General features: G+C 53.7%; 3 long non-coding RNA genes across 3 annotated transcripts in view; 2 read left to right on the forward strand and 1 right to left on the reverse strand.

Annotated features, from left to right (window-relative positions):
* Nucleotides 1–5,135: 5,135 nt before the first annotated feature.
* The window catches only part of LOC116525537, a 19,295-nt gene continuing 936 nt past the window's right edge, over nucleotides 5,136–23,494 (forward strand). Inside the window, exons 1-2 of the long non-coding RNA XR_004257720.1 lie at nucleotides 5,136–5,151; nucleotides 15,266–15,270. This is a non-coding gene — a long non-coding RNA (uncharacterized LOC116525537). The remainder of the gene's footprint in view (nucleotides 5,152–15,265; nucleotides 15,271–23,494) is intronic.
* Nucleotides 9,268–12,672, forward strand: LOC116525538. The gene is made up of 2 exons (XR_004257721.1): nucleotides 9,268–9,557; nucleotides 12,345–12,672. It is a non-coding gene; the product is annotated as an uncharacterized LOC116525538 (long non-coding RNA).
* The window catches only part of LOC116525535, a 24,867-nt gene continuing 22,413 nt past the window's right edge, over nucleotides 21,041–23,494 (reverse strand). Inside the window, exon 5 of the long non-coding RNA XR_004257719.1 lies at nucleotides 21,041–21,077. This is a non-coding gene — a long non-coding RNA (uncharacterized LOC116525535). The remainder of the gene's footprint in view (nucleotides 21,078–23,494) is intronic.

Below are 23,494 nucleotides of genomic sequence, written 5' to 3' on the forward strand. Positions count from 1 at the left end.
TGGCCTCACCGAAATCCAGGCATGCTGACCCATGCTCTCCCTGGGCCGTCCCAAGCCCCATGCTGGCTCTTCCTACCACCACGAACACAGGCTTGTTCCCTTACTTCCTTGAGGTCTCTGACGTCATCACTCAGAGAGATCTTCCATGGCTGTCCCCAACATAGACCCCTCAGCCTCTCTCTGTGCCCTGAGCCTGTCTGCCCTCTCCCCACTGCGCCAGCACCCACAATAGTGCAGCCACTGTTTAGGTTTTTTTTTTTTTTGAGGAATCTCGCTCTGTTGCCAGGCTGGAGTATAGTGGTGCGATCTTGGCTCACTGCAGCCTCTGCCTCCCAGGTTCAAGCAATTCTCCTGCCTCAGCCTCCCGAGTAGCTGGGATTACTAGGTGTGCGCCACTCTGTCTGGCTAATTTTTGTATTTTAAGTAGAGACAGGATTTCACCATGTTGGCCAAGATGGTCTCGATCTCTTGACCTCGTGATCCACCTGCCTCAGTCTCCCAAAGTGCTAGGATTACTGGCGTAAGTCACCATGCCCAGCCAGCTCAGCCATTGTTTACTGTCTGTTTCTCCTCTGCAGGAGAGGCCGGTGAGAGCAGGGTCTGCCTTGGTCTGCTGTGGCGTTGGTGCCTGTCAGAGCCAACGCTCGGGATGAATGAGTGAAGGGGAATGAATCTGCTGGATGAATCAGTGAAGGGGAATTATGTGGCTGACACGCTGAGAGGACCCCACAAAGTGGAGAAGCCTGTAGAGAAGGCTGGCCCAGGCGTTAGGGGGGCGCACACCCCTCACATGGGACCAAGGGCCCACAAGCCAGACATGGCCTCTGCCCAGAGGGGAGAGGGATGACGGCCCATCAACTACGGGGCACTGGGACAGGGCTGGGGGCCCAGGGTGGGCACATGAGGGGGTTGGGAAGGCTTCTTGCAGAAGAAACATTTCCCTCCATTATCTGCATTCTGGAAAGAAGGCACCGTTTGCACAGAGCCCTGAGGCAGGAAACAGAGGGCCCTGGAGGATGCAGGAGCGCAGGTGATCCTGGTGACTCTGCCGGGCAGTAAGCAGGGGCTGAGATGCAGTCAGAGTGAAGGGCCTTGCAGGTGCGGTGGCGGGGACAGTGACGGAGCCACCTAAGCAGAGCAGGGCCGCCGGGCCTGGGGGAGCTCCCGGCCACTTCTCTGGTGCATGGCGATGAGAGTGGGCATGCCAGGAAGCAAGGAGACCTTGGGGTTGGCTCCACCTCGGAGGAGAGGAAGGTCAGAGGCAGCGCCACCATCTTCCTCGACCCAGGCCGGGGTCTGCGGAGGTCATCCAGATAAATTGTAATGTTGGCTCAAACCCGGGTGTGGGAGAGGGAAGGGCAGAGAGGGACGGATCTGGAACTTTTTGGGAAACAGATGATGGGGGCTTAGAGGCTGACTGGCTGGAGGTAGGGGAGTGTCGGAGAGCAGTCCTGTATTCCTGACTCAGGCCATGTGAGCCCAGGGCAGGAGGGCCTCGGGGCATCTGAGCTGCGAGCCGGGCTCTACAGGATCTCCCACCCTGGCCTCTCTGTGCCTCCGGCCACGCACAGGCGCTGTGGTTGAATTTGGGAATGGGGGAGATGAAGCTGATGGAGGCGCGGGGCCAGGTGACAGAATGTGACAGAGCTTGACGCATGATTCTTTAAGACTCCAGCTTTCGTGTGTCTGAGGAAGCACCCGGCACAGTCCCCTGGGAGAGGGACTTTAGGCCAGGTGACATAAAACCAAGCAGACCAACAGGGAGAGATGAGCACCTTCCCCCACGGCCACCTGCATCTCAAGCTTGTGGGAAGCGCTTGGAGAAACAGGCTGCGTAATTGTCATTTGGGGACGTGAGATGGCCGTGTTGACCCCTGCAGTCATAGCTACTGCTGTAGTCAGCACCACTGCCATGGTTGGCATGATCATGTCCCCTCAAAAACCACATGTTGACATTTACACACCAGTGTAATGGTATTAAGAGGTGACGCTGTAAGAGACAATGAGGTCACCCAGGTGGCGCCTTCACAGATGGGATTAGGGTCTTATCAAAGGGCCAGAGGGAGCGGGTTCACCACGTGAGGCCTCAACACTCGTCCCCTCCCAAAGATGTAGCAACAAGACCGTGTTGGAAGACGACGCAGGCCTTTGCCAGGGAGGCTGGGGGTCTGAAACCCAGGGCTCAGCAGGTTCGCCATCTGGAAAGGATCCAGCCTTGCTTCCAGGATGGCACTCAGAGCACTGCCTCCTCCTGGTGGGGGGACGCTGTGTCCTCATGCAGCGGCGGGCAGAGGGACAAGGACAAACTCCCTTCACCAAAGCCATTTTATTTTGTTAGTAGTAGTATCTTTGTGGTAGGGGCTCTTTCTGTCGCCCAGGCTGGAGTGCATTGGTGCAATCACGGCTCACTGTGGCCTTGATCTGCTGGACTCAAGTGATCCTCCTGCCTCAGCCTCCCAAATAGCTGGGACTACAGGCATGCTACACCACGCCCAGCTACCTTTTTTTTTTTTTTTAACAGACAGGGTCTCACTATGTTGTCCAAGCTGGTCTTGAACTCTTGGGCTCAAGTGATCCACCCACCTCCGCCTCCCATAGTACTGGGTTGCAGGCATGAGCCACTGTGTCCAGCCTCAAAGTCCTTTCCTAAGGCCACTAATTCCCTTAAGGAGGGAGGCGCTCTCTTGACCTAATCACCTCTCAAGGCGGTTAGGACACGTGGACGTTAAGTTTCAACACCCAAGTTTTGGAGAGGACACATTCAAACCACAGCACGCACGCATCCGACGTTCCTTCCTCTGTAAGTTAAGGCTGAACAGCGCTCGGGGTCAGGTGATTCTCGGCTGCGGGCCTGGCTGCTTTAGGCGTTGAGCAGTGTCCTTGAGCCTCCACCCACCAGATGCTACTGCATTCTCCCCTCCCAACTGTGACAATGAAAAAGGCCTCTAGACTTTGCCAAATGTCCTCTGGGGGCCAAAGTCTTCCCCTACTGGGAACCACTCTCTTGTGCACACCCACCTCTGAAGACTTGAGTCTCTCCTGCCTCTGCCCGCGTGCCCGAAAGAGCAGCCACAGCTGGGCGAGGAGGCAGGGGCCGAGGAGGCTCGGGAATGCGTCTCCAGCATCTGGCTGCAGCCCAGATCCCAAATCCAGCCAGAAAGGTACAGCCGCACACATCTCCTGTCAGCACGGCTTAATAGCATGAGGACAGATTTCCCCATAGCCGTTTTTAATATTTAAAAAAAATCCTCTCTTCTTAGAGCCACATTAAGCATACGGCACCGGCCGCGTCGCCTCCTGCAAGCTCAGTGCCTGCCTCCTGTTTTCCTGCATCTGGGAAGACACAAATCCTACTTAGAGTCAGACCTCAGGAGATGTGTGAAGACGTAAAAGTCAAAGATAAACAGGCCTGCCTTGCCCTCGGACACATCAGCTGGATTTTCTGCAGTCACCCAGGCCCTTCACCAAAAAAGCCAAGAGCGAGAAAACCTTCCCGCACAATCCATAACAACAGCCCCCCGCCCCGCCCCAAAACAGCGAGTCTGGCCGTCGAGGCAGCTGACAGCCACAACTCGGGCAGCGTTTCAGCGCGTTCCGGCCCGCGCTCCCTCCTCCCGGCCGCTGCCAGCACAGCTCCGTTTTGATCCACAAACATTCCAAGTTTCAACTCAAGCGCCATGTAGCTCTGCGAATACCCATCAGCCCTCAGACAAAATCTTTTATTTCCTAGTAAGCCTGGAATAAAAAAGATGAATTCGCAGGGGATTTGGGAGTGACAGAAAGACACCTGATCCCCTCAGGATGATCTTGACAGAGAATAAATTCTGTTTGCTCAGGTATGGTTCATCAAGCATTGATTAAGAGTCACAGCAGGCCGGGCGCGGTGGCTCAAGCCTGTAATCCCAGCACTTTGGGAGGCCGAGGCGGGTGGATCACGAGGTCAAGAGATCGAGACCATCCTGGTCAACATGGTGAAACCCCGTCTCTACTAAAAATACAAAAAAATTAGCTGGGCATGGTGGTGCGTGCCTGTAATCCCAGCTACTCAGGAGGCTGAGGCAGGAGAATTGCCTGAATCCAGGAGGCGGAGGTTGCGGTGAGCCGAGATCGCGACATTGCACTCCAGCCTGGGTAACATGAGTGAAACTCTGTCTCAAAAAAAAAAAAAAAAAAGAGTCACAGCATTTTGGAATTGGAATCAGAAAACTTTATGGGGGAAAAAAAGAAATCTCCCTTCCAGGGCAGAGGAGCAGTGGTCACCCACCTTCTTTTGGAACATTCCAGAAAGATGTCATCTTTGCCCCGATTCTCACCCCTGCCTGCGTCCCTGCCCTCTGTCATGTGACTTGCAGCTCCTCCCACGTAGGCAGAACCTGCTTTCCCGACCCTGGACGTCCAGCGTGGCCTTGAGACCACCTTTGGCCAGCAAGGCATAGGCAGAGCAGAGCTAGGGCTTGCAGACATGCGTGCATACATGAGCCTCCCTTCTGCTGCCTCTGCCATCACCAGGACAAGAAGCTGCCTCAGAGAGCCCAGGAAGCCCAGGAGGGTGGGAGACTCAGCCCAATCTGTGGTGTGAGGCAGAGCCATGCCGGCCACAGGCCCAGGAGAATCCGTGATGCTGAGCCAGCCCCTGAGCTTGTGACTGGTTTGGCATTCATCATTACTGTGCCAATAACTGGCCGATTCAGAAACTGGCTGAGCCATACTTGCTGCTGTGACCCTGTGGGTGTTTGTTACCAGGCATTAGCTGACGCATGCATGCTGCTGCAGCCCTGAGGTCCTGTGGGTGTTTGTTACCAGGCATTAGCTGACCCATGCATATGAGACATGCTGTGCATCACAGCGGCCCTGTCCCTTTGCCACATTGTGTGTTGCTGGACAGTGACCAGTATTTGCCTCTTCCCCGCCAGACTCGGATGAACCCAACCTTGGAAGCAATTCTGAAAACAGGTCGGCAAGTCTAGATTCAGTGGCCTGACAGTGGTTTCGTGACAGCTCTTGGGTCCCCCAAGTCTCTCTACCTCTTTGGAATGCTGGGGAGACCCCAGCTATGGAGAAAACATGGTCCTGACCCTCAGAGGAGCACAGGTGGGTCAGGAAGGTAGGGATGTACAAGGCAGCCAAGGATTTCATGGAAGGTGAGAGACAGTCAAGCCAAGGCAGGTGTATTACGGGAAGGCAGGGTCCCCACAGACATCCCTGCTGCTGCCCGCCTCATCCCCATGCCCTGCTCCCTCCCCTGCACCTCCCCCAGGCTGAGGACCTCCTCCAACCCCCCACCACTCTGCTTTTCCCTCCAAGACTGGCAGCTCCAGAGGCCCCGCCCTCCACACCTGTTCCCCTCTTGGCTCATCACCAAAAGTGACCTGTTCTGAAAAAACATTTGCACTCCCATGTTCCTGGCATCTTTATTCACAGCAACCAAAAGGCAGAAGCAACCCAAGCGTTCATCACTGCACGAACGGATACGCAAAACGTGGTGTCTCCGGAAAATGGGACGTTATTTAGCCTTGAAAGGCAAAGCAGTGCTGACGCAGGCTACCACACGACGAGCCTAGGGGATGTTACGCAGCGCGAAAGAAGCCAGATACGAAAGGACAAATGCAGGTCCGGGCGCGGTGGCTCACGCCTGTAATCCCAGCACTTTGGGAGGCCGAGGCAGGTGGATCACGAGGTCAAAAGATAGAGACCATCCTGGCCAACATGGTGAAACCCCGTCTCTACTAAAAATACAAAAAATAGCTGGGCATGGTAGCGCACGCCTGTAATCCCAGCTACTCTGGAGGCTGAGGCAGGAGAATCGCTTGAACCCAGGAGGCGGAGGTTGCGGTGAGCCAAGACTGAGCCACTAGACTCCAGCCTGGATGATAGAGAAAGACTCTGTCGCAAAAAAAAAAAAAAAAAAAAAAAAAAATGCTGTAAACTTCCACTCATGTGAAGTCCCTAATGCAATCAGACTCACAGAGACAGAATGGAATGGGAATTGCCAGCTGGGGGAGGGGAATGGGGATGGAGAATTTCTGTTTCATGGGGACAGAGTTTCTGTTTGAGAAGGTGAAAACGTTCTGGAGAAGGCGGTGATGGCTGCACAACAGTGTGAGTGTGCTGAATGCCACGGAACTGTGCCCAAAAGCGGATACGGGGTAAAGTTTTGTATCTTACCACTCATTTTCTTTTTGAGACGGAGTGTCGATGTGCCACCAGGCTGGAGTTCGGTGGCACGATCTCAGCTCACTGCAGCCTCTGCCTCCTGGTTCCAGCGATTCTCCTGCCTCAGCCTCCCGAGTAGCTGGGACTACAGGTGTGCGCCACCACATCTGGCTAATTTTTGTATTTTTAGTAGAGACAGGGTTTCACTTTCAGGATGGTCTCGATCTCCTGACCTCGTGATCCACCCGCCTCGGCCTCCCAAAGTGCTGGGATTACAGGTGTGAGCCACTGTGCTCAGCCCACACTTTTTTTTTTTTTTGAGATGGAGTCACGCTCTGTCACCCAGGCTGGAGTGCAGTGGCATGATCTCGGCTCACTGCAACCTTGGCCTCCCAGGTTCCAGCGATTCTCCTGCCTCCGCCTCCCAAGCAGCTGGGACTATGGGCACACGCAAATTTTTGTATTTTTAGCAGAGATGGCATTTCACCATGTTGGCTAGGCTGGTCTCGATCCCCTGACCTTGTGATCCGCCTGCCTCAGCCTCCTAAAGTGCCGGCATTACAGGCATGAGCCACTGTGCCTGGCCCACACTTTTTGTTTTAAAGCAACCTATCCTATATCCCAGCTCCTCGAGGCCCAGCTCCCAGCTGGCTGTTGGCTACCAAAGCAATCGGGAAGTCTCAGGTGTGTGTGGGCAAAGGCCTCCCTGCCTGCCGCTCCTGCCTCCCCTGGCTTCAGCAGGATCCGCCAGCATCCTCACGGCTTTAACCAAAATGAAGCAATTGCTAACGGTGGCCACCCAGGGGTGGGGGCGGGCCAGTCAGGCGATGCTGGGGTCACCGCTCCACGCAGAGGCAGCAGCCCACTCTACCTGTGGCAGATGTGCACGGGGCATGCCAGTCTCACGTTCTCAAGGGAAAGGAGGACTCTGTGGCCGACACCCAGCTGGAAGGTCGAAATGTGAGCAGACAGGGTTTATTTGGATGAAGAAGGTGGAAACAAGTGGGGGAAGCCAAACGAGCAAAGACGGTGGAGAAAGATCAGAGATGGTGGAGCCACGGCTCAGCAGGCAGGCTGGCAGGAAGGTGGCATTCCTGGCTCCCCCGCCCCTCTTCCTGTCCAAGCTCGCATGGATGGACAGGGAGGCCTCTGCTTTGGAGCTATGCTGGCTTTCGAGTCGGCAGACCTGGGTTCATGTTCCAGCTCTGCTGTTCCATGGCTGTGTGACCTTGAGCAGGTTACCCAACGTCTCTGAGCCTCAATGTCCTCATCTATGGAGTGAGAAAAATAACAGGACCCCTTCCTGGTAGGGTTTCATGAAGGATCATAGAACGGAGTGCACACGAAAGGCTCGGCCAGTGTCCGGCACGCAGCAAATGCTTCATTCACGTTGGTCGTTTTGCCAGGCAGCTTCTGAAAGGCCCTAGCGGTCCATTCCTGCTGGACCTAGTGACTTGCTTCTGGGAGGAGACTGCAGTGAAGCCGACGGGGTGTCACTTCCGTGGCTCAGCTGCGGATGGCTGTGACTCATCCTGCTGCCGCTCTCCGCCTTGCTGGTCCTATCTCTTTCGGCCCTCCTGCCTGCACGCTCTGACAACACAAGCTGTGTGGGCAAAGCGCTGCATTGGATGTTGTGTGATGTTCTACGGAGCAGCCTCCACGGCACGGAACCCGGGGACGCCTCAGCCAGCAGCCTGCGAGGAACTGCCACCCGCCGGCAGCCACGTGAATGAGCTTGAAAGCGGGTCCTTCCCAGTGGGGCCTTGAGATGACCATGGCCCTGCAGGGGCCCTGAGCAGAGGGACCAGCTCTCCCAGCAGACTCCTGACCTGCTGGATCTGCGTGATGATAACCAAAGTTGTTTCACCTCACTAAGTTTGGGAGTAAGTTGTTACTGTGCACGAAATACTGAGTACAATCACGTGGTGTTTCTAACCATGACTGGACGGACTCCCTAATGCTTTCCCTGGGAACTGCAGGCTCCAGTTATCCCCAAGCCCGCCCTGCAGCCTCCTCAGCCTCCTCAGCCTCCTCAGCCTCCGCAGCCTCCTCAGCCTCCGCAGCCTCCGCAGCCTCCTCAGCCTCCGCAGCCTCCGCAGCCTCCTCAGCCTCCGCAGCCTCCTCAGCCTCCTCAGCCTCCGCAGCCTCCTCAGCCTCACGCTTTCCAGTGCTCTCACGTTCTCCGTCCACGCCACGCACCCGCAGACTCACATCCTGACGCAGCGCAACACTCACTCACGCTACGTCCACATGGTGGGCTGGTTTATTCTCTATTCTTTAACCAGAAGCAGCCCCAAGAGCATGCCACTGAGCCTCTCCAGCCGGCTGCAAACATCTCCTGAGAACATCCAGCCCCTGGCTACGCTGCTGGATTCACTCTCAGAGCCACAGCTCCGCGTCTCCCTGACGGCGACAATGACAGGAGCAGTCCCTCTGCTCCATGTGGGTCCTGTGCATCCGGGAATCACATGTCACACACACAGTCTCAATGCTGGCCTCTAGTTCGGTCTCCAGGGAAGAGACCAGGCTCACTGGCCTCTAGGCTCTAACGACTAGGCTATGGTGGGCTGCTGGGCCAGGTGGAGAGGAAGGCGGGCAGGCTGGAAGCCGCGCTGGGCCTGAGTGAGTCCAGCTCCTCCCTGGCAAGCTGGGCCACTTTGGAATACTCCCTGCCCTTCCGTGGACCTCCCTCATAGCTCCCTAAGGAGTTGGCTGTAAGAGGCTTACATGTGGTAGTGTACATGAAAGGCTTTTCTTTCCTGGCTCAGCTCCAGGAGGGATGACCTACTGCAGGCCAGAGGCCCTGGCTGCGAACCTCCCTCCTGCTAGGAAGAAGCACATTGCCGTCATTCAGTCTCTTGTGAGTTGGATTATTCGGAGTCTGTTTGCCGGAGTCTGAGCTCTAGAAGGGATGAGTGACTAGACTGGTAACACTGCACTATGCCGACCCTCCTCCCAGCTGCAGGGCGCTGCCAAGTCCCATTCTCCATGACAGCCTTCTTGTGTTGACACCATGTTCTCCTCTCTTTAAAATAACAACCTTTACTTGACCCTGCCGCCCAGGAACTTTCCTCTAAGATTCTCCCAGGCTATGCAGAGGGCAGACGTGAGTGTAGGCTGTAAATCAGGAGCCCTCGTGACTCTTAGATCCATTAATCCATCAGGAGAAGATTAGCTACCTCTTAGTGTTGAGGGAGGGACCAGAAATCCTCTCACAGGATTGACTAATGGCTCAGGAACCACATTTGATACAACTCACGACTCAGCACTTACTGTTGTGACCCTCAGGGGTTTACGGACACCAGCATCCTTCTCTGTGCCTTACCATTAGCAGCCGCACCCACACCCCAAATCCAGTGAAAGGAATCTGCTTCCTGCTTCGCCTGTCCTCAGATTGGGTCTGGGTAACATAATAATATTGAGTCGTTAAGGAGAAAATGAGCCACAGCCATAACCTGCAGGATCCAAATATTCCAGATTGGGAGTTCTTTAAAAGCTAGGGCCTCCTTTGTCCTGAGGCATATAGCCCTGGGACTGGACATAGAAACCCACCCAACACATACATGTAGGATGGATGGTTGGATAAATATGGATGGTGGATGGGTGGGTGGGTGGGTGGATAGATAGATGGATGGATGGATGGATGGAGGGATGGATGAATGGTTGAATGCGTGGATGGGTGGGTAGGTGGGTAAGATGCATGGATGGACAGATAGATAGGTAAGTGGAGGGATAGATGGGAGGATGGGTGGATGGATGAATGGTTCAATGGATGAATGGATAGATGGATGGGTGGATGGATGAATGGGTGGGTGTATGGTTGTGTGGATGGGTGGGTGGGTGGGTCGCTGAACGTGCGGATGGGTGGATGGATGGTTGAATGCGTGGATGGGTGGGTAGGTGGGTGGATGGATGCATAGATGGATGTATAGAAAAATGAATAAATTAATTTCTGGACAAGGAACATAATTTTTTTTTTTTTGAGATGGAGTCTCACTCTGTTGCCCAGACTGGAGTGCAGTGGCATGATCTTGGCTCACTGCAACCACCGCCTCCCAGGTTCAAGTGATTCTCCTGCCTCAGCCTCCCTAATATCTGGGACTACAGGTACCTACCACTATGCCCAGCTAATTTTTGTATTTTTAATAGAGGCAAGGTTTCACCGTATTGGCAAGGCTGTTCTGGAACTCCTGACCTCAAATGATCCACCCACCTCGGCCTCCCAAAGTGCTGGGATCACAGGCGTGAGCTACCACGCCCGGTCAAGGGAAGGTTTTTTCCTACCCACTCCCTAAGTTTGTTGTAAGAATAAAAGTAGACAATACAAGTAAAAGGGCTTTGCCTACCTATACAGGATTATACCAGTGAAAGGAAGTATGGCTCAAAAGAAAATGTTTTCTTCAGTTGAACTTAGGAAATGCTTCTAGGAGAACTCATGGACTCAAGTAATTACTTAAGGAATTCTCTTGAGGGACAGCATTTTCTGGGTTCTTTAGAGGCAGAATTCAGCACAGTGGAGGCTGAGTAGTAGGAGCCATTTCACTTTGGACAAGAGGAGCATCTTTGGACAGCTCCCTCCCTGGGAGTGATGCCTGGTCCCTTCTACATGTGGTTTTCAGGTCTATGCCAGTCTCTCCTACAAGTTTGTGAGCTTGTCAAGGGCAGGTGCTGTGTCTCAAACCTAAAATCCACCTCTTCCTCAGTGAAAATGAGGCATTCAAAGTCTGCTGCAGCGATTTCAATAAAATAAACAAGGCCGGGTGCAGTGGCTCACGCCTGTAATCCCAGCACTTTGGGAGGCCAAGGCAGGTGGATCACCTGAGGTCAGGAGTTCGAGACCAGCCTGGCCAACATGGTGAAACCGTGTCTCTACTAAAAATACAAAAATTAGCTGAGCGTGGTGGCACATGCCTGTAATCCCAGCTACTTGGGAGGCTGAGGCAGGAGAATCGCTTGAACCCGGGAGGTAGAGACTGCAGTGAGCCGAGACTGTGCCACTGCACATCAGCCTGGATGACAGAGAGAGACTCTGTCTCAACGCCCCACAAAATCATAACATTAAAAAAGAGTTTATGATGAACACATAACCTTATAAAATGACAGCCCTGCAGAAATGATAGAGTGAAACACTGTGTACAAGGTGCGTCCTTGCACATCTTCGAATTAAGAGATTGACATTTGAAGTGGCACGTTCCCCATTTCAGCCATATTGTTAAGATGGACAATGAGTTTGCATGACTGAGAGAGGGCAGCAGAGAAAAGCAGGGAGGTGCGAGGTGGGCTGTGACCCGCTTCGGTCGGTGAGATCACTTATACAGAGAGCCAGTGCAGGAGTGGGCAGGTGAAAATGCCCAGTCGATAGCGGATTATGGCGATGGCGGTTTGGGGTGCGCCCTCCTCACTCTGTGGCGCCTGAAGCGTGCCTCTTTGGTCCTTGCACCCCTCTTTTCTCTTTTCCTTTTCCCCTTCTGCCTGTGATTCCTCTCTGCTTTGGATGGGAACTGGGAGGAGGTGGGAGTCCAGGGCAGAGCTGGCAGAAAGAGCAGGAATCCAGGCTCAGACGTCCTCTGCCCATTTTTCCTTCCTGCTATCAGCACTGGCCAGCCAGCCCACAACTGCCAGTGATGCGAGGTCTGCTCTCTCTCAGGCATGCAAAAGGATGTAGTGCCATCCTGGACTGGGTAAGGGGCCCTGGACTGGCAGTCAGACAGGACCACGGAGGGAAGGGGGCGCAGCTGTCACCAGCACATGTGGGTTTGTCCTCAAAGCACCTCCCACACCTCCCAGCGAGGCAGCAGGCCACCCGCTGCAGGGCTCACTGGGGGACAGAGCGAGGGAACACAGTGGCAATTTTTATGCATGACAGCTCTATGAAAAGGGCATAGCATTTACGTTAGCAAATTTGAGACTGGGGATTGGTGAACTGACCAAAGTCAGTGAATATCGAGGGTTAAGTAACAGGCCCCAGAGTTACCCACCCGGATGCAGAGTGGCCCGTGACACCCTTCTGAAAGGACAGGCCGGGGGTCAGGAGGCACTGGCCGCATTCGAATTCCTAATATCACAGTTTCACACTTCGGGAATGAACTGAGACAGTGCCCGGGAGCTGGAGCCCAGATGATCTCAAATTATTACGGAAATCTCTGCTGTGTCGGCTGCTTTCCAAACCTGCTATTGTGGCCATTCCTCAGGGGACTAACTGTTAGAGAAACCAGACATGGGGGACCAAGGGACATCCCGTGAGGCCTGCGGTGACTTAGAGCCCACCTCCACCTCTGGGGAATGACTCCGGGCACTGCCACCTCGCCCGGCTCATGGTTTGTATTTTTAGTAGAGATAGGATTTCATCACGTTGGCCAGACTGGTCTTGAACTCTTGACCTCAGGTGATCCACCCGCCTCAGCCGCCCAAAGTGCTGGGATTACAGGCCTGAGCGCCCACACCCAGCGCATGTCATTGTTTTTAATAACTATACTGAAATTTCCCTCAGGAATAAAGTTTTGCCAAGTTCAAAAACTACAGCAGTCCCTTTGCTCCGCAGCCTTGCCCTTTCTTTCTGACCATGCATTAACGTCCACAGCCCAGAGACCCCAAGCAAAGGCTGCAAAGTCACGGGGGCTGTCACCTCCACGAGTGTGGGTCTGGCCGAAACCAAGGGGTCCACCTGAGTCAAATGCTTCAGCATCGGGTGACACCTGCTTCTACAGAGTGCCAGGTGACATGGCTTCACAGGTCCTTATTCAAACTCCTCCTTGGTTTTCTTCATTTTCTATTAGTTATAACAACCTATATTGAAATAGAATTACCAATATCATTTCTGAGATGAGCTTACCTGGTAATATCATCACAAATTCCATGTCCTCCAAATTATGCAGTTTCTATAGGGCCCTGGGCTCTCGGGCTGTGGTTTCAAGAGTTAGACATTTACCCTCATGCTGACGGCTTCTGGTCTTCTTGGAATTTCTTCTGAGAGACTCAGAAAAAGAGCTTCTGCCTCTTTTGGCTAGGGAAAGACAAGCGTGGAGAAACGCCATTCCATTTTCCTGCGTACCTGATTGTTTCCAAGTATTTTAACTTTGAATTTTTTTTTTTTTGAGATGAAGTCTCGCTGTGTCACCAGGCTAGAGTACAGTGGTGCGATCTCGGCTCACTGCAACCTCCCCCTCCTGGGTTCAAGCAATTTTCCTGCCTCAGCCTCCCAAGTAACTGGGACTACAGGTGAGCACCACCACACCAGCTAATTTTTGTATTTTTAGTAGAGACGGGGTTTTGCCATGTTGGCCAGGATGGTCTCGAACTCTTTACCTCGTAATCCAACCGCCTCGGCCTCCCAAAGTGCTGGGATTACAGGCGTGAGCCACCGCGCCTGTCTTAACTTTGAATATTAAACATGTAAGTTACTTACTATCCTGCTCAGCATCTATTAAAAAGAAACATTTGCTATACCCTCAATTATTAAATTAAAAAAAATGCCCACCTTCCCAATAAAGTGAAAGTAATGAGTACTTTCAAAGATATTTCTGGCTAGGCACAGTGGCTCATGACTGTAATCCCAGCACTTAGGGAGGCCGAGGCGGGCAGATCACCTGAGGGCAGGAGTTCAAGACCGGCCTGGCCAACATGGTGAAACCCCATCTCTACAGAAACATGAAAACTAGCCAGGCATGATGGCGGGTGCCTGTAACCCCAGCTACTTGGGAGGCTGAGGTGGGAGAATCCCTTGAACCCGGGAGGTGGATGTTGCAGTGAGCTGAGATCATATCATTGCACTCCAGCCTGAGAGACAGAGCAAGACTCTGTCTGAAATATATATATATATATTTCTTTCTTTTGTATGCCATCATTGACTTGTTGAAACTCTTTTGTAATATGTTCTTAATAAGTTCTGCTAAGAAAATGTATGTTCCAACACTGAAGAAACAAAACAACAGAAAAGGCCGTGAAGAGGAAAGACGGAGGCTTCCGGGAGAGGAGGGGACCTGCCTCCAGCCTCGAAATGGCGACATCAGCCCCCACAGCGTTTCCAGGCTGCCGCCTGCCCTGCACACTCCAGGTCTGCAGCTCCAGCCAGTGCAGGGACCTGTTCCTGACAGTCCATTCCTGTATGTGTGTTACAGTCTGCTGGTTCTGCTCCTCTGAAACCCTGACTGAAACAACCCTCCTGCCCCACGTGCCACCAGGACACCTGGGGAGCCACTTCGTGGCCTGGGCCAGTCCCACACAGGTGCCTGGCTTTCTGCCTCTCCAAAGAAGGGACAGGATGGAAGGCGACCCCGAGTGCAAATTCTGGGCTCTGACATTCAAAGTTAACCCCACAAGGCATCACCCGAGGTGGGGAGATGTCTGGTCTGGGCTGAGTCGTCCACCCCGTCCCCCACAAAGCTGGCCTGTGCGCCCGTTCACCTGCCCCAGGCCTCCCAGCACCAGCAGCCCCTTGGCTGACGGCCCTGGCCCGTAGCTGTTCTCCCGACGACTCCCAGATACCCCCAGGCTCGGCTCTCTTGTTAATCTGAATCGTTAACTGACTCATTCAGGGCAAAAACAACAACAAAATCCATACTGCAGCCAAGGTCCCAGGATGGATTTTTGGCCTGAATTTTCTAGTCAAATTGTCCTGAAGGTTGTGTTTGCTCTGAAACCTCAGGGCGTGACCTCACTCAGAAGTGCGGGCCGGGAGGACGCAGGGCGATGTGCAGGTGAGGACAGTGCTCCTGGGTGGAGCAGGGTGTTTTGGATCCTTCCTGGGCGCTGTCAGGCCCTGAGGCCGACCTCCAGCTGCTTGTGCTGGGCGTGGGTCAGGAGCCCCTGCTGGCAGAGCTTAACAGACGGGCCTGTGTGCTCACCACGCCCAGCTCTCCAGGGTGGCTCCAACTTTGACTGCCAGGAAAGTGAATGTTTTTAGTTAAATAACTTCTATTGGGCTTTTTTCCATTGTAAGTGCCATGCTCACTTCTTCATGCTGCAAAAATCAAGCTAGCGTCACGCTAGGTGCTGGGGCACCAGGGTGAAACCGGGGTGACACCGAGGTGACTTAGCCCTGACCACAGGAATTTACAGTCAGGTGACTGCTCATGATAGAAGTCTGAATCTAGGAAGACTAGAAAGGGGCCAGGCGAGGTGGCTAACACCTGTGATCTCAGCACTTTGGGAGGCCGAGGCGGGTGAATCACCTGAGTTCAAGACCAGCCTGGCCAAATGGTGAAACCCTGTCTCTATTTCTCCTGCCCCTCAACCCCCTGAGATGGAGTCTCACTCTGTCGCCCAGGATGGAGTACCGTGGCGTGATCTCGGCTCACCGCAACCTCCACCTCCTGGATTCAAGTAATTCTCCTGCCTCAACCTGCCGAGTAGCTGAGTTTATAGGCACCTGCCACCATGCCTGGCTAATTTTTGTATTTTTACTAGAGACAAGGTTTCACCATGTTGGCCAGGCTGGTCTCAAACTCCCGACCTCAGGTGATACACCTGCTTCATCCTCCCAAAGTGCTGGGATTACAAGAGTGAGCCCCCACGCCCGGCCACCCCATCTCTACTCAAAATGCAAAAATTAACTGGGCATGTGGTGGGTGCCTATAATCTTGGCTACTCAGGAGGCGGAGGCAGGAGAATTGCTTGAACCCGGGAGGTGGAGATTGCCGTGAGCCAAGATTGCACCACTGCACTCCAGCCTGAGCTGCACTCCAGCCTGAGCTGCACTCCAGCCAGGCATCTCAAAAATACCATAAAATAAAATAACTAGAAAGGAAAAAATCACCCATAATTCTCCGCACAGAAACCATCACTATAAACATTTTGGTGAACTTGTTTCTTACCTATTCGCTATGCTTAAAGTAGCATTTTCTTTGTGGGTCTAATGGGGATGTGTTCATATGATATTTACAGTTTGGTGCTTTTTTTTTTTTTTTTAGACAGGGTCTCACTTCGTTGCCCAGACTGGAGTGCAATGGCACAATCATGGATCACTGCAACCTTGACTTCCTGGACTCAGGTGATCCTCTTACCTCAGCCTCATGAGTAGCTGTGACTACAGGTAAATGATACCATGCCTGGACCATTTTTTGTATTTTTTGTACAGACAGGGTTTTACCATATTGCCCAGGCTGGTCTCAAGTTCCTGGGCTCAGGTGATCCTCCCACGTCAGCCTCCTAAAGTGCTGGGATTACAGGCGTGAGCCACCGCACCTGGCTGGGACTCTGTTATTTAACATAAGTGTTTCCATTTGATTGATTGATTGATTGATTGATTGGAGACAGAGTCTCACTGGAGTCAGTGCCACCATCTCAGCTCACTGTGCCCTCTGCTTCCCAGGTTCAAGCTATTCTCCTGCCTCAGCCCCCCAAGTAGCTATGACTACAGATGTGCGTCACCGCGCCTGGCTTATTTTTGTGTTTTTAGTAGAGATGGGGTTTAATCATGTTGGCTGGGCTGGTCTCAAACTCCTGACCTCAAGTGATCCGCCACCATTAGCCTCCCAAAGTGTTGGGATTACAGGCATGAGCCACCATGCCTGGCCTTGTTTTATTTAAAAGACTTCATAAAGAACTCATCTTTTTAGTGGTGGCATGGTATCCAATAAGAAGCTATTCTTCTATTTAATTAGTCGTGCCCTTCTCACTGAATGTTAAGGTTGTCCCTGTACTCCCTTTGTGCTGTTCTAAATAATAATATCATGAACATCACGATTTTTTTTTTTGAGACGGAGTTTCACTCTTGTCACCTGGGCTGGAGTGTGATGGTGCGATCTCGGCTCACTGCAACCTCCACCTCCAGGGTTTAAGCCATTCTCCTGCCTCAGCCTGCGAGTAGCTGGTATTACAGGCATGTGCCACCACGCCTGGCTAAGTTTGTGTGTTTAGTAGAGATGGGGTTTCTCCATGTTGGTCAGGCTGGTCTGGAACGCCCAACCTCAGGTAATCCACCTACCTCAGCCTCCCAAAATCCTGGGATTACAGGTGTGAGCCACCATGCCCCGCCCTCATGAACATCATGATTTTTAAGGCTTTTTCAACATTTCTGGTTCTTTGGGACCCATTTCCAGAAATGGAATTATGAGACCAAGAATCTTTTTTCTTCCTTACTTTTTTAAGTGGCTTAAAACTGCAGCCATCTTTTATCTCCTTATTATTCCCGTGGTCAGGAACGGGGCCCAGTGGAGCTGGGTCCTCTGGTTGCTCTGCAGGCCTCCATCAGGCTGTCAGCAGGGCTGCAGGCTCATCTGAAGGCTTGGCTGGGGAAGGCCCGGCTTCCCAGCTCCCTCCCGTGGCTGTCAGCAAGAGACAGTTTCTCATGGGCTGTCGGCTGCAGGCGCCCCTTGGAGCTGCCTTGGTTCCTGTTAGCTCCACAGGCTGCCCCCGCTGCCCTCAGCTCCCTGCCCTATGGGCCTTCATGGGGCTGCTCACCCCTCTGTGCCAGTTGGCTCCCCTCAGAGCAGATAAGAGAGCAGGAGAAGCCAGGGGGACAGCAGATCTTGGAACGATGCCTGTTCCTCGCTGTCAGGGCTGCCCCTGCTCCTGGCATGAGCGTGGGACAGCCCCAGGTTCACTGCCCACACTGGCGAGGCCTGAGCAAATGGCAGGACTGAGCCCTCTGCACTCAGGAAGTGGGCCTGTGCCTGAGGAGCCCCACGTGTGGCCTGCTGTTCAGTGGCCTGTCACCAGGTGTCACTTATGTGGACTCTTGGTCGCCTGGTGCCTGGTCTGCTGCAGTGGTGCCCCTGACGAAGCTTTGTGTCCTGCATGTGCTCCTCTGGGCAGCCCCGCCCTCCCTCTGGTGGCACGGGTGCACCCGGCCCCTCGCATGGTGAGGAGACAGAGTGACCTGGATCCCCCGTTCAGAGGCGGGAATCAGGATGTCCCCTGAGCTTCCTCTGGGTCCTGTGTCCTCTGAGCAGTTTGCCATAGGCCTGACAGAGTGGAATTCCATTTCTAACAGTGGCCAGAGGATGTGTCACCAGAGGGTGGGTGAGGGAAGCGGTGCGATTGTCCACGGAGGGCTGTCCCAATCCCCGGCCAGCAGCCTCAGCGCACACTGCCTTTAGGCCGCTCTGTCCCCTGCTAGGCCCATTCTCCACCTGCAGGCAGTATGAGCTCTAAGAAGGCTGGAGTCCGGCCTCGGCCCTTTCCTGCTCAGGACCCTCCAGAGAGCCCTCCTGGTCTCCATGAAGCGCAAGCCCCTGCACCCGGCTTCCAGGCCTGCTTGCATCCTGCCAGCTCCACAGGCTGCCCCCGCTGCCCTGCGGTGCCTGCACCCTCCTCACCTGAGAGCTCGCTCACCACTCCCATCCCGGGGTCTCACGGGGGTCTGGCTTTGGTGCCTCACTCTTCCCGCTGGAGTATGGACTCCTACAGAGCGATGCTGCAGGGCACGAGGCTGGCCTTTCCCTCCAGGGGCCTCTGCTCCCACCAGCCCAGGGAGAGGGTGCCCATGTGGCATGTGTGTGCCGCATGTGTGTGGGGTGTGTGTGCGAGTGTCTGTGGTGTATGTGTATTGAGTGTGGGGTGCGGGGTGTGTACGTGTGTGAATTGAGTGTGGCGAGTGTGCTGTGTGTGGCAGGAATGTGTGTGGTGTGTGTGTGGATTTGAGTCTGGTATGTGATGTGTGCAGTTAAGGGTGGTGTGAGTGGGTGTAAGGTGTGCCGTGTGGTCTGTGTGTGGGTGTGAGGTGTGCCGTGTGGTGTGCCATGTGGTGTGTGTGTGGACTGAGTGTGGGGTGTGCCGCGTGGTGTGTGTGTGGACCGAGTGTGGGGTGTGCCGCGTGGTGTGTGTGTGGACCGAGTGTGGGGTGTGCTATGTGGTCTGTGTGTGGATTGAGTGTGGGGTGTGCCGTGTGGGGTGTGTGTGGACTGAGTGTGGGATGTGCTGTGTGGTGTGTGTGGACCGAGTGTGGGGTGTGCCATGTGGTATGTGTGTGGACCGGGTGTCGGGTGTGCTGTGTGGTCTCTGTGTGGACTGAGTGTGTGTGGACTGGGTGTCGGGTGTGCTGTGTGGTCTCTGTGTGGACTGAGTGTGGGGTGTGCTGTGTGGTGTGTGTGGACTGAGTGTGGGATATGCCGTGTGGTGCATGTGGACCGGGTGTCGGGTGTCCCGTGTGGTGTGTGTGTGGACCGAGTGTGGGGTGTGCTGTGTGGTCTGTGTGTGGACTGAGTGTGGGGTGTGCTGTGTGGTGTGTGTGGACCGAGTGTCGGGTGTGCTGTGTGGTGTGTGTGTGGACCGGGTGTCGGGTGTGCTGTGTGGTCTGTGTGTGGACCGAGTGTCGGGTGTGCCATGTGGTGTGTGTGTGGACCGAGTGTGGGGTGTGCTGTGTGGTGTGTGTGTGGACTGAGTGTGGGGTGTGCCGTGTGGTGTGTGTGGACTGAGTGTGGGGTGTGCCGTGTGGTGCGTGTGGACTGAGTGTCTGTTGTTGTATGTTGTGTGTGTTGTGTGAGCGTGTGCATAAGTGCTTCCTGGGCCGTGTAGGACACGGGTGTAGGGAGTGCCTGGGGCTCTGGTCAGCTCCAGGTGCAGCACAGGGTCCTGCGTGTGTGTGTCCAGCGTGGCAGCCAGAGGCTCCAGGAATGGGACCAGCTTCCACCTCTGGAAGTTGGTGGCGTGGGCAGTCCCTGGGAGCCAGCAGGACCTGCCCCCAGGTCCTGGCCACTGCCGTGAAGATCTGGGCTCTGCCCAGAGCCTGCCCCACACTACTCCTTACTTGCCACCCACGTGGGCATACAGGAGTCACCCCTGGTCCGACAGGAGCTTCAGCCTGAACCCGAAGGCCCCAGTCCATGAGGCGCCAGGACTCCAGGGCACAACCCAGGCAGCAGCGGCGAAAAGAAAGGCCGTGAGAAACCCAGAAACACAAAAGTCTGCGCCAGGCAGATATGAAGATGCTGGTGTGAGCTTCGAGGAGAAGCCTGGACAGAGTCCAAGACCTCAAATCACGGTGGCGCAGGGGCGCATAGGGACACAGCTGCTTCTCCCCACACAGGCGTGGCCCAGCAGAAAGCCATCCAGAGCCACAAGTGGTCTGGACGCTCAGCAGGGACGCATCAGCAAGGGTCCAGGCCAGGGTGACTTGGGCGTGTCCAGTGCACAGCTGGGGACACAGGGAGGACACGCCCGGATGTGCGGGGCCCTACAAACACTGCAGCGCACGGTGGAGTGGAAAGACCCGCCCGGCGCACCAGGCCCAGAGGCGGCTGCCCTGCAGAGCAGGAGGAGAGAACTTCCAACCTCAGCAGAAAAACGTAGAGAGGAGCTGAGGAAACCGTGGGAGGGCCCAGGAACGGTGGCACCTCCATCCACAAGGAGGAGACTGCACGCTGCCCACGGGTGACGGCCTCAGGCCAGGTCTCAGATGGAATTCCAAGTTAGCAACTAAGCAGTGGAGCAACCAGAGGTAGACGCAGAAATTGAACCGGGGTTGGGTGTGGCGGCGCCGGTGAGCTGAGTCCTCATCGATCACAGCAGGAGGTGGTTGGATCATTTCTAAAGTCCATAAATCAAGCAGCAGCATGATAGCCATATTATTTGGACACGAGGAGGTGACCACCACAATCATTTAAAATGGAAACCGTCAAAAGAGGTTGCCTTGGGGGATGAGAGAGGTGGAGCAGGAGGGAATCCTTTTCTTTATAAACCTCTTTGTACTGTTAGGTTGTTTTTAAATCTGACTTTTAAAAATAAAGTCACAGCCGGGCGCGGTGGCTCACGCCTGTAATCCCAGCACTTTGGGAGGCCGAGGCGGGTGGATCACGAGGTCAAGAGATCGAGACCATCCTGGTCAACACGGTGAAACCCTGTCTCTACTAAAAATACAAAAAATTAGCTGGGCATGGTGGCGCATGCCTGTAATCCCAGCTACTCAGGAGGCTGAGGCAGGAGAATTGCCTGAACCCAGGAGGCGGAGGTTGTGGTGAGCCAAGATCGCGCCATTGCACTCCAGCCTAGGTAACAAGAGCGAAACTCCGTCTCAAATAAATAAATAAATAAATAAATAAAGTCACATGCCTGTATTGTCTTGACAAAAAGGGGAAGAAGAGAGGGAAGGCTGCTGAGTGCAGTGTGGCTCATGCCACAGCACTTTGGGAGGCCGAAGGGGAGGAATGCTTGAGGCCAGGAGCTCTAGACCACCTTGGGCAACATAGTGAGACCCTGTCTCTACAAAAAATATAAAAAATTAGCAAGGCGCGGCTGCATGCACCTGTGGTCCCAGCTACTCAAGAGGCTGGGGCGAGAGGCTGGCTTGAGCATGGGAGGTCAAGGCCGCAGCAAGTCACGATTGCGCCACTGCACTCCAGCCTGGGCAACAGAGCAAGACCCTATCAAAAAAAAAAAAAAAAGAGAGAGAGAGAGAGAGAAAGGCAGCCTGAGCTCTATTTATTCTTTTTGCATTTTGAGCCCTCTTTTGGCTGCTGTGAAGCCTACAGCGTGACTCTTAGTTCAGGGCACCCTCGACCTCCACCATTGGCTCCCCCCGGCCTTGGTCTTCCCCAGGAATACCCCACAGCTCCCTAGAAAAGGCAGCCTCTGGCTTGGCCATTTTAAGTGGAGAAGTCTGTAGAGAGACTCCAGCGCCCGGCTGGGACTGCTTGGTTTCAAAGGCTTAGTTGTTCACCCAATGATCCCTTCTTCAAAGTAGTTGTTTTTGTTTATTTACAAGACAGGGTCTCTCTCTGTCACCAGGCTGGAGTGCAGTGACATGATCATGGCTCACTGTAGCTTTGAATTCCCTGGCTCAAGCAATCCTCCCACCTCAGCCTCCTGAGCAGCTGGGACTACAGACATGTGCCACCACACCCAGTTAATTTCTAAATATTTTTCTGTCAAAAGAAAATCAGAATAAATATATTTTTTAAAAAATTCTAATTTTTTTGTAGAGGTAGGGTCTTGCCATGTTGTCTAGGCTGGTCTTGAACTCTCAGGCTCAAGTGATCCTCCTGCCTTGGCCTCCCAAAGTGCTGGGATTATAGGTGTGAGCCACTGCGCCTGGCCTTAGAGTAGCTGTTTTAAAATCCAGTCTCCTTTGAGCTCTTAATAAGCATAGTAAATACACAGTGAGACCTGCCTTTGCCCAGCCCCGGTCAATGCTAAGAACGTCACGTGCATTGCCTCACCTCATCTGCACAGAAGAGGGTTCTATTAATATCACTATCCTCACTTTATTGATAAGGGAACTGAGGTATAGAGAAAGTAAAAAGCGTGTCCAAGGTCACACATTAGGTAACTTGCTGGGGAAGTTTTGAAGCCAGGCAGTCGGATGCCTGCGCCCACATTCTAAGCCACTTTGCTTGATGGTTTTGGCATTTCTGGGAAAATGCAGAGGCAGACATCGTTGTCATTGTGTGGGAAAACTCAGTCCAGACAACTTAAGTGACTCTGAAGGCCACAGGCTGTTCTCTGTGCCTCCCATCCTGAGTTTTAGAAGCTGCCGAACAATTATTCACAGACCTTCCTTCCCTCTTCCCTCACTGCCTCTCCAGACACTGTGTCCCTAGGACGTTCCTTGTTCGAAATCCAGCCTCATCAGCCATGCCGAGGCCCGATAGAAGCATCCTGACATCATCAATCCACAAGAGACCAAACGTCTGCCCAGCCCAGAATGAATCAGACAAGAGAAAGGTTAGGCGGCCAGGGGGAGCTAAAAGCCCCTAAAAGTTTAAAGAGCTCCTACCAAATGGGTGGTTGGCTCCCACAGAGATTAGTTTTAATCAATTATTAAGCAATAGTTTAATATTTTAAGAGTTTTCTCAATCACAGAGAAATGAAAACATTCATGATTTTTTTCCCCTTACATCTTCCAGAGCAAAAAATGTAAAGCAAGCGTACCTCCAGTGACATAATCTTTAAGACCCTGTCTATTGGAAGAATGGAATGTCTTTACTTTTATTTCTAACTTCTCTTGTGTTTGCCAGAGGCTGGCCCGAGCGGGCCCCTAGCAGGCCCTCCCTCAGCAGATGGCGCCTGACTCCCTGATGCTGGAGCACCCCACTTAGTTTAGGGAGACACCATAATGTCCTAACCTGCTCCTGGCTGCTAACCATGGTGCCACAGTCTGTCCTGGAAGCCTCTGGAGGCCACATGGGAAAGGCTCAGCATCTCCACTCTTTCCCCCACTCCCCCAGTCCCCCCTTTTCAGAGCTAATAATTTAGGAACTGGGAAGCAGCCAACAGAGGGCAGTGGGAAAGGGAAGGGTTAAAACATGTTCCCACCTACATGATGAACCGTGAAATAAGAGAGGTCTTGGGCTCCCATTCTATGCTGGGATTAATTCCCCCTTTGGATCCACCCACCCTCCCATCCATCCACCACTCATCATCCACCCATCCCTGTCCATTCACCCATCATCTGCTCATATACCCA

Source organism: Sapajus apella, unplaced genomic scaffold, assembly GCF_009761245.1.
Source record: "Sapajus apella isolate SASKATOON/1434 unplaced genomic scaffold, GSC_monkey_1.0 scaffold48, whole genome shotgun sequence".
In the NCBI taxonomy this organism is placed as follows: domain Eukaryota; kingdom Metazoa; phylum Chordata; class Mammalia; order Primates; family Cebidae; genus Sapajus; species Sapajus apella.